The 9,282-nt window shown below is 30.8% G+C and overlaps 1 protein-coding gene across 5 annotated transcripts in view; it reads right to left on the minus strand.

The window, feature by feature from the left end:
• Window positions 1–9,272, minus strand: part of LOC111701538 (protein tramtrack, alpha isoform) — an 85,288-nt gene extending 76,016 nt beyond the window's left edge. For 2 of the 5 annotated variants that reach the window (XM_023472861.1, XM_023472860.1), the window contains exons 1-2: window positions 8,793–9,272; window positions 6,433–6,552 (exon numbers count right to left, since the gene is read on the minus strand). The gene's annotated coding sequence lies outside the window, so the exon portion shown is untranslated. Of the gene's footprint in view, window positions 1–6,432; window positions 6,553–8,749 lie in introns of all 5 variants that reach the window. The other 3 variants (XM_023472862.1, XM_023472854.1, XM_023472855.1) reach the window with 3 other exon arrangements.
• Between the last annotated feature and the right edge of the window lie 10 nt (window positions 9,273–9,282).

The following is a 9,282-nucleotide window of genomic DNA, read 5'->3' on the forward strand; positions in this document are numbered from 1 at the left end:
TTGTTGATCAGTATTGAAATACGTTTTTTTAACTTCTGAAAAATTACAGTTGAATATTTAACGAAATTCACTTATGCTTCTTATGAAAATATTTTGCTTAACTTTAATGATTTCACAACAACGAAAATATTTTAAGCTCCGTCGGAGGAGGACAATGGAATTTGCGGGCTGAAAATTTGGTTTGGCTGTCTCCGACAGGAGATTCCAGTAGAAGACGACATTTTATAGAGGTTTTGAAATTAATGGTTAACAACTGTATACATTCAATGTGTGTAGAATTAAGGTGGGAAACGGGGTTATACTGTATACATTCAATGTGTGTAGAATTAAGGTGGGAAATGGGGTTATACTGTGTACATTCAATGTGTGTAGAATTAAGGTGGGAAATGGGGTTATATACTGTGTACATTCAATTTGTGTAAAACTAAGGTGAAACACAGGGTTATACACTCAATATGTGTAGAACTTAGGTTGGGTATTCCGCCATTTGTTTACAATCTTTGTTATTGTTTTGATAAAACCAGTTCTTACCAGTTTAAACAAAATTGTGCTCAAACCGAACCTTGGTTCTACTTATATTGGTTAAATTCAACTTTCATGTACAACATTCATCCGTTTATGTGCATTGTACACTGAACGGTAAGCTTCATTTACGCCATTTATCCATGTACATTGAAATTTGTTCAATTATGATAATTTGTCAAACCTCAACTAGAGAGCAGATATCAGTTCACCTTATATTATTAATTGATTTGGACGAAATACCACCTATTTATATATATACAGCTAGATATCATAGATAAAGATAGATTGCGCATAAGACGTCATTTTTCATCTTGAAAGATATAAATGTACAGAGATGTTTTAAATATATTCCTATTATATAGATTAACTAGGTCGGTTGTGAACATTGGCTGTTCTTATGTCATTGAGTACTTGTGGTGTACATGAGTTCTGTAGAGAGAAATATAAGTTAGTTTAGTCCTTCTCATGTCCTTCTTCAGTTCTCGTCAATATGATATATTGCTCGATGAAATATTGTTGTTCAAATGGTTCCATTCCCGGAGTTATTTTAAACTCTATTATGAAATCCATTAAAACAACAAACCACCCCGCTTATCATTGAAGTACACTTTGACCCCTAGAAGTATGAGTTCGCGGACTGTACAATTCTCGGTGATTTTGCGTACATAAGCTATCTATGTTTATTTATTTATCTATGCTAGATATACAAGATTGTTCGATAAACATGAGAGTTAAGTCTTCTATCTTAATTCACGATATGGTTGATAAAGATTTTTAAACAAATTTTTTGTTTAAATTTCTGAATACTGAGTTAAGGTGTAAACTGAAATAAAATCCGCGTAAATTCTGAATTTAGGCCAAAGTTCAGATTTCAATCTTTCCATTTGAATAAAGTAGAAAAAAAGTAGTAGAGTAGTAAAAAAAAATATTAGTTTTAATAACCATTAATTAGCAAAAGATAGCAAGTATTTTCAAAAGATTAACTAATTTTTTTTAAGGTTTCAAGACCTGTGATCTGGATTGGGGTTAGTTTAAATGAATGAAAATTAACGAGAAATATTTAACCAAAATATTCTTTTAAATAGATAAATCAGAGTCCGAATTTAATAAATTTGAGCCGCGTCTTAACTCCCCCAAAAACCGGTTTCAATTGAGCGCCGGCTTAAATCTTGAAACATTGAATACGATTTTAAGTGAAACCCACCATGTTTGAACCGCGTCTCAAATTTAAACCGCGGCTCAAATTCTTTAAATTTGGCCTCAGGAGAACTTGATTTTCCGAGAATACATATATCTATTAAATGACCCTAAATGCAAAGATGGCATTATCGAGGCAGAGAACTCTGAGTATTTATCTCCTAATAAGTGGATGAATTGCCGTAAAACTGGATTTTAATTATGTATACCTAATTATACCGAATATTGTTTAAAGTGGTTTTAAAAAATTCCAATGTAAATATATTTGTCTACGACTTCTAGAAAATAAACAATAATATTTCTGAAATATGAAACAGTTGTAAAATCAAATAAACAATAATATTTCTGAAATATGAAACAGTTTTAAAATCAAATAAGCAATAATATTTCTGAAATATGAAACAGTTTTAAAATCAAATAAACAATAATATTTCTGAAATATGAAACAGCTTTAAAATCAAGTAATCAACTTTTCTTTCGATTAATAGAGAGAAGTCTGACATCCGTGACCAGTCAAATTTATAAAAAGGTACCGTTGTGCATCGGAAACTTCACTTTAAATTACGCCTACAGTCCCTTTAAGGATGAGTAAAACCTTGCAACCAAGAACCAAGCCTTAAATCAATTAAATAAATGAAAAATAAAAACATACACTATCGTTGCTTAAAAGCAAAAGTTTGCTTGTTTCACCAAGGGATGTGTGCTTACATATTAGGTTTTGTTTGTTTCTTCATAAAATACTAAATTCTAACCAGGTCAATCAATCCATCAATCAATCCATCAATCAATTCATCAATCAATTCATCAATCAATCCATCAATCAATTCATCAATAAATTCGTCAATCAATCCATCAATCAATTCATCAATCAATTCATCAATCCATCAATCAATCCATCAATCAATCCATCAATTATTCCATCAATCAATCAATCAATCCATCAATCAATCCATCAATCAATCCATCAATCAATCCATCAATCAAATCTTTAAATCAATTTATAATATAATGAAATGATCAATTCATTGCTCATCAATTGTTTCATCGAACAGATAATTAATTCATCAAAATATTCAAAAATTCTCACGATCATTCTCAATTTCAAGCCTCCGTAACATTCCTTAATTGTTCTAATTAAATGGTAATTTAAAACTTATTATTTGTCCAATCCGGTTTATTTTAAAGAGAAAAGTATTCAGGTTGGTTGGCAGAGTTAGACCGTGAGATATTCACAGAGTTAGAAAACAATATGAACTCTACGAGTGAGAAAATGAGAACGGAGAGTTAGAAAGTTAAAGTGTTAGATAATTATATATTAGGAGAATTAGATAGAGAGTTAGAAAGTTAGACAGTTAGACAGATAGAGATAGTTAGATAGTTAGATAGCTAGAGAGTTAGCTATAGTTAGAGAATTAGATGTTTAGATATTGGAATATTATGAGAGCTAGATAGTGACCGTCTGAGACAATTAGAATATAAGAGAGTTAGATAGTTAAATGGTTAGATAGTGGGATATTAAGAGAGCTAGATAGTGTCAGTCTGAGACAATTAGAATATAAGAGAGTTAGATAGTTAAATGGTTAGATAGTGGGATATTAAGAGAGATAGATAGTGACAGTCTGAGACAATTAGAATATAAGAGAGTTAGAGAGTTAAATGGTTAGATAGTGGGATATTATCAGAGATAGATAGGGACAGTCGGAGACAATTAGAATTAAAAAGAGTTAGAAAAAGAATGAGAGAGAGAGAGAGAGAGAGGTTCAGTTAGGTAGTTTCCATAATGTAATATTAGAGTAACAAAAACAGGAACAAAACACGATAAACTATTTTCACGGGTTTTTATCAACTTTTTGCTGCTTTAACAATTGGTTCGGTAAATTCAAATTCATAACTCACGAACAAATTAGTGGGAAATTAGTCAGATACAATTCAATTATAATTTACAGGGTGGAAATGTAAAGAATTGTAAAGGGATTGTTCAGTTTTATAATGTAAGGGCGGTTGTACCAATCAATGAGATTTCTAGTAACCCCGAGTTTACATCGCTTGACTTGGAAAAAAGATTTGATTGTATTAGAGTTATATTCAAAGTGCATGACAAAGGAACTTGGCTGTTTTTTTGTCATTTTTGACAGAATATTCAAATTTCAGCTAAGAACGAAAGTTTATTAAACAAAATATATTTTTCGTAAAGGAATAATTTCGGCAAACACCTTTAAAAATAAAACAAAAAAATATTCTTAACAATAAAAATAAAAATTAGGTTTTTAATAAAGTATGTGAATTTTTTTTTTGATAGACTGATCAATTATTTAATTTAATCTCTTATCTGTAAGTATTAATATCCAAGGTCAGTTTGTTCACGTATTGTACATATAGGTCAAATTTAAACACAATTTTGCGTACTAGCACAGGGTGCCAATAAAAGTATCATAAAAACAAAGAAACAGCTTGAATGGATTAAAAAAAATCAAGGAAGGAAGTTTTCGACAAACATATATAGAAGAGAATAATTTTTCCTTTTTACTTCTATAACTCCTCAAATATACAGAAATTATTATTTTTGGTAATCACAGTTTGCACAGTTAGAACGAAGAATATAGATCATAAACACCCATCTATATTTCTCCGATATCTTACTAAACTTATCTAAACCTAAGTGTCAAGCCATGATACAATCCACGAAATTTTTTGTGAAAATCCGCTAATTATTTTTGTTTTGTTTTACGATGTACACAAAGAGAACATGTTCACAATTAATTTAGAAGATGGGCGCGAAGCGCCCTATAAGGCTAGTATCATATAAACAGTTAATGTATATGTCACAAGAATTAAAAGAAACATTTGTGATTTTGTAACTTCAGAACATTCTCCCTTAGTGATGCCCTTTAGGAACAAAATTAGGTAAATGGGCCTTTAAAAACTTGCAAGAATAAAACGAGTTTGATAAATACTTTAAAAATCCTACACAGAGCCATTAATTACGTAAGAAACCTCATAGTCAAGGTGCCCAAGGGGTAACACAGGGTTTGGTCTTTTTTAAAAATAATTTAGTTTGTTTTTATTTTTTACATTCCGAGATATCATGTTTTCCTGTCAAGCTTGGCCGGGCGTGAAGATTATAAAATTAGGAATTATTATTGGAGACATTACATTTACAAATTTATTATACATTTTTTTGAAATCTCATTTTGATTCATGATCTTTTGAACATAGATCATTTTTGATTGTTTTTCATTAATTATCATTTTTTTAGAATTTTAATCATTGCAATACAAGTCAAATTTTAGTATCACTTTATCTTTGCAACTTACTGGCGGAAAGACTCAACTCCTGAATCTACATATACCTTGATTGAATCTGTCCATTTGTATCCAATAAACGTCCAACCGGCTGAACCGATCGGGCCCAAATTTTGCGTGGGACCTCACATGACCCCAGGGAAGGGTTTCGATGCTTAAAATTAGAAAAGTTTGTGTCCAAAGTTTTTGTTAAATTTTGAAGATGCGCGAAAAAATATTATTAAATCCGCAAACTTTTTTTTTGTTATTGTTTTATATTGTAAAAGCCTAGTACTTTATATCATCTCTAAACAATTCCAATTTACCCCCCCCCCCACACCGATCCCTCCTGATTTAGAAATAATATTCTCATATAAACATTTATTGAAATCGTTATGATTTAGAGCAAATCAAATCAAAAGTCTAAAATATTTATCATTTTTGTATATATAATAAAATATATCTACGTATAGCAACTTGATATTTACTTAAAATTTTAATAAAAGAATCAATGTCTGTATGAACTAAAGGAATTGAGTTTTTGCCACAAATTCAGTTTTTGTAAAACCTATATCTTTGCAGCCTTATGATGTAAACCTTTTATCTAATATCATTCATAGATTGAAATATTAAAGGTCTACGACATTGGGCTGCAACGATATTGAAATTAGAAAACCAGAGTTTGTTGCAAGAACTCAATTCCTTTGCAAACGTAATATGTCAAGTTAAGGACTAACCACTTTTTCAAGAAAAAGTTATCTGAGATCCGAACTTTTGTATGGGATGGCGCTAATCCACATACACCAATATTAACAGCGGAAACTTTTAATTTGTCAAGATTAAATGCGTAATTAGCTTAAACATATAATTAGCCGAGAGCAGATATTTTGAGGAATAATGATTGGTCGGAATTAACTTAATTGATACATGATTAGAGTTTCCGAAGAAAATCATAAGTTCTAACCTCTTAATTAATTAAATAATGGTTTACTCTCTAATGTATACATTATATCTAAAAACACACTATTTAATACGTATAAAGATGTTTATTGTTTTGAAACAATAATGTATGCAGTATACATGTTAAGGCAGGTTCACTTTATCAAATCAGGTCACAATGAGTTGACAGTTTTATTATTTTATATTTTACGTAAAGGGTTTCAAATTCTTCATTTTAGTATAAATACATTTGCTAATTCTAACCCTGAATAAAGTTGTTTCAGATAATTATTAGTATGATGAAAGATAATAATTTTTCAAATTTAAAATATTCAAAACTCAGAGCCTTTTCTTCTAGATCGCGTTTTTTCCCTAACTTTTCTAACCAATTCCTTACATATGAATGTTTCTCCAAGAATGAACTAAATCTGTGTTTTTTGCTAATTCTAACTCCACCTCGCAAATAGTACAAGAGAACGTGATACCTTACCTTTAACAGTTCCTCTCCTCCCCTGTCTCTCTCTCCTCAGCATACAAATTATAATCACTTTTCACTTGTATCACTTATATCACTTTTCACTTAGTCTCTGCAGACCAAACAGTTCAGAATCTGAAAAAAAAGATTAAAATTTTACATTTTGAAAATATCTATTTTTGCTAAGTCATCAAAATTCTCTTCCTTCATTACAGAGAGTAGATAGATTTTGTTGCAAAATACTTGGACATTTTCTCTCAGGGAAAGCTGTCAAGGTATGTTCAAATCGTAGAATTTTCTTCTCCCTTCTTGTTTTTTTCGTACTTTAACTTATACAAATTTTGGTAAATATATTTTTAATATATATAAATAAACAAAAAGAGAATAAGAATAAGTGACAAACAATCCAGAAACAAATTTACAATATCAGTTTTAAATCCTTGTATCTTTTCTATTCTAGGTATTTATTTAATTTATCCTTGTTTATTTATTTTATACTTCCTTGTTTATTTAGTTTAATTTATCCCTGTTTATTTATTTTATACTTCCTTGTTTATTTAATTTAATTTATCCTTGTTTATTTATTTTATACTTCCTTGTTCATCTAATCTATCCTTGTTTATTTAATACATCCTTGTTTATTTAATTTTTCCTTGTTCACTTAATTTATCCTTGTTTATTTAATATATCCTTGTTTATCTAATTTATCCTTGTTGATCTAATTTATCTTTGTTCATTTAATTTATCCTTGTTCATATAATTTATCCTTGTTATTCTAATTCATCCTTGTTCATCTAATTTATCCTTGTTTATCTAATCTATCCTTGTTCAACTAATAAAGCCTTGTTTATCTAATGCATCCTTGTTTATCTAATTTATCCTTGTTTAAATAGTTCATCCTCGTTCATTTATTTTTCTTTTTTGTTCATTTTACCTATCCTAAACTTTTTCTTTTCTTTTTCTTTTCTCATATTTGTATGCTTAAAATAAAAACTAGAGGAGCTGCGAGGTCACCAAGTCGTATCAATAATGTCGTCTTTATTCCTATAAATCAAGTGTTTTTAATCTTCGTATTTCTCATATACACAGCCATATTGATTTAATTCAAATTTAAAACAGACAACTAGCTGTTGTTACTCTAATTACTCACCGATTGTTTAAATAAAACTTACTCCCTGCCAATCAAGTTAATTACTCGCTGACTAGTTACTCAGTTGTAAGGTAATCACTCAAATATTCGCTAAGGGTTCATCTAGATCATACATTTTACATTATGCGGTAGATATACATTATATTTTTTGCATCGTTTGTCCTAAACGAAGAATTAAGTTTTACAAGAATTTTTAAGTTTTTAATTCATCTAACTTTTCACTAGTTGTTCATCTAACTATTCGCTAGTTGTTCATCTAACTATTCACTAGTTGTTCACTTAACTTTTCATTAGTTGTTTATCAAACTATTCACTATAGGTGTTCCTTTAACTATTAATTAGTTCATCTAACTATTCACTAGTTGTTCATCTAACTATTCACTAGTTGTTCATCTAACTATTCACTAGGTGTTCACCTAACTATTCACCAGTTGTTCACCTAACTATTCACCAGTTGTTCATCAAACTATTCACTATAGGTGTTCATTTAACTATTAATTAGTTCATCTAACTATTCACTAGTTGTTCATCTAACTATTCACAAGTTGTTCATCTAACTATTCACTAGTTGTTCACCTAAATATTCACTAGTTGTTCATCTAACTATTCAATAGTTGTTCACCTAACTATTCACTAGTTGTTCATCTAACTATTCACTAGTTGTTCATCTAACTATTCACTAGTTTTTCATCTAACTATTCACTAGTTGTTCATCTAATTATTCACTAGTTGTTCATCAAACTATTCACTAGTTGTTCATCATACTGTTCACTATAAGGTGTTAATCTAACTATTCACTAGTTGTTCATCCAACTATTCACTAGTTGTTCATCTAACTTTTCACGAGTTGTTGATCTAACTATTCACTAGTTGTTCATCTAAATCTTCACTAGTTGTTCATCTAACTATTCACTAGTTGTCATCCAACTATTCACTAGTTGTTCATCTAACTTTTCACGAGTTGTTGATCTAACTATTCACTAGTTGTTCATCTAACTATTCACTAGTTGTTCATCTAACTATTCACTAACTATTTTTTCTGAGTTGCATTTGATGACAATTACAAAAAATGACATTTGCGGACTGCTAAGATAAAATTTTATTTTTAATTGAAGTTTTTAATGAATTGAATTAAATATACAAGTTCAGATTAGTAATGTTTACTTTAGTGAATTGTCAAACCTGAGAAGTATGTTTTATGTCTGAGTGTTGTGTGTCCGTATACCTGAGTGTGTGTCTGCTACCCCCCTGTATAACTAGAGGGATGAAACCTGTCTGCTAGAGAGCTAGAAAACTCTCCACCGCCACCACTATTTTCCCAGCCTCTGATTGGCCTAGATGATCACGTGACGGGGTCTTTTTAGATCACGTGACCAGGGCATGATAACCTTGACTGGGTGGATTTTTAAAAGGCCTGGCTTGCAAGGGTGCGGGGCTGGTGGGCCCACTCTCCAGCCTACAGGGTACAGGGTTTCCTTTACAACAGGTGTGCAGGGGGAGGTGGAAAGGGAGAGAAGGGGGAGTAGGGGAGAAGGGCCGGAAGAAGGGAGAGAAGTAGGAGAAGGGGGAGAGGGGGAGAAAGGAGAAAAAATGGATAAGAACGAGAAAGGGGTAGAAGCTGGAGAGAAGAGGGATAAGGACGGGCAAGGATATAGTAAATTATAGTAAATTTGAGCGACTGGGGGAGAAGGGGGAGAAGGGGAGAAGGGGGAGAA

This window comes from Eurytemora carolleeae, unplaced genomic scaffold (assembly GCF_000591075.1).
Source record: "Eurytemora carolleeae unplaced genomic scaffold, Eaff_2.0 scaffold57, whole genome shotgun sequence".
NCBI lineage: Eukaryota > Metazoa > Arthropoda > Copepoda > Calanoida > Temoridae > Eurytemora > Eurytemora carolleeae.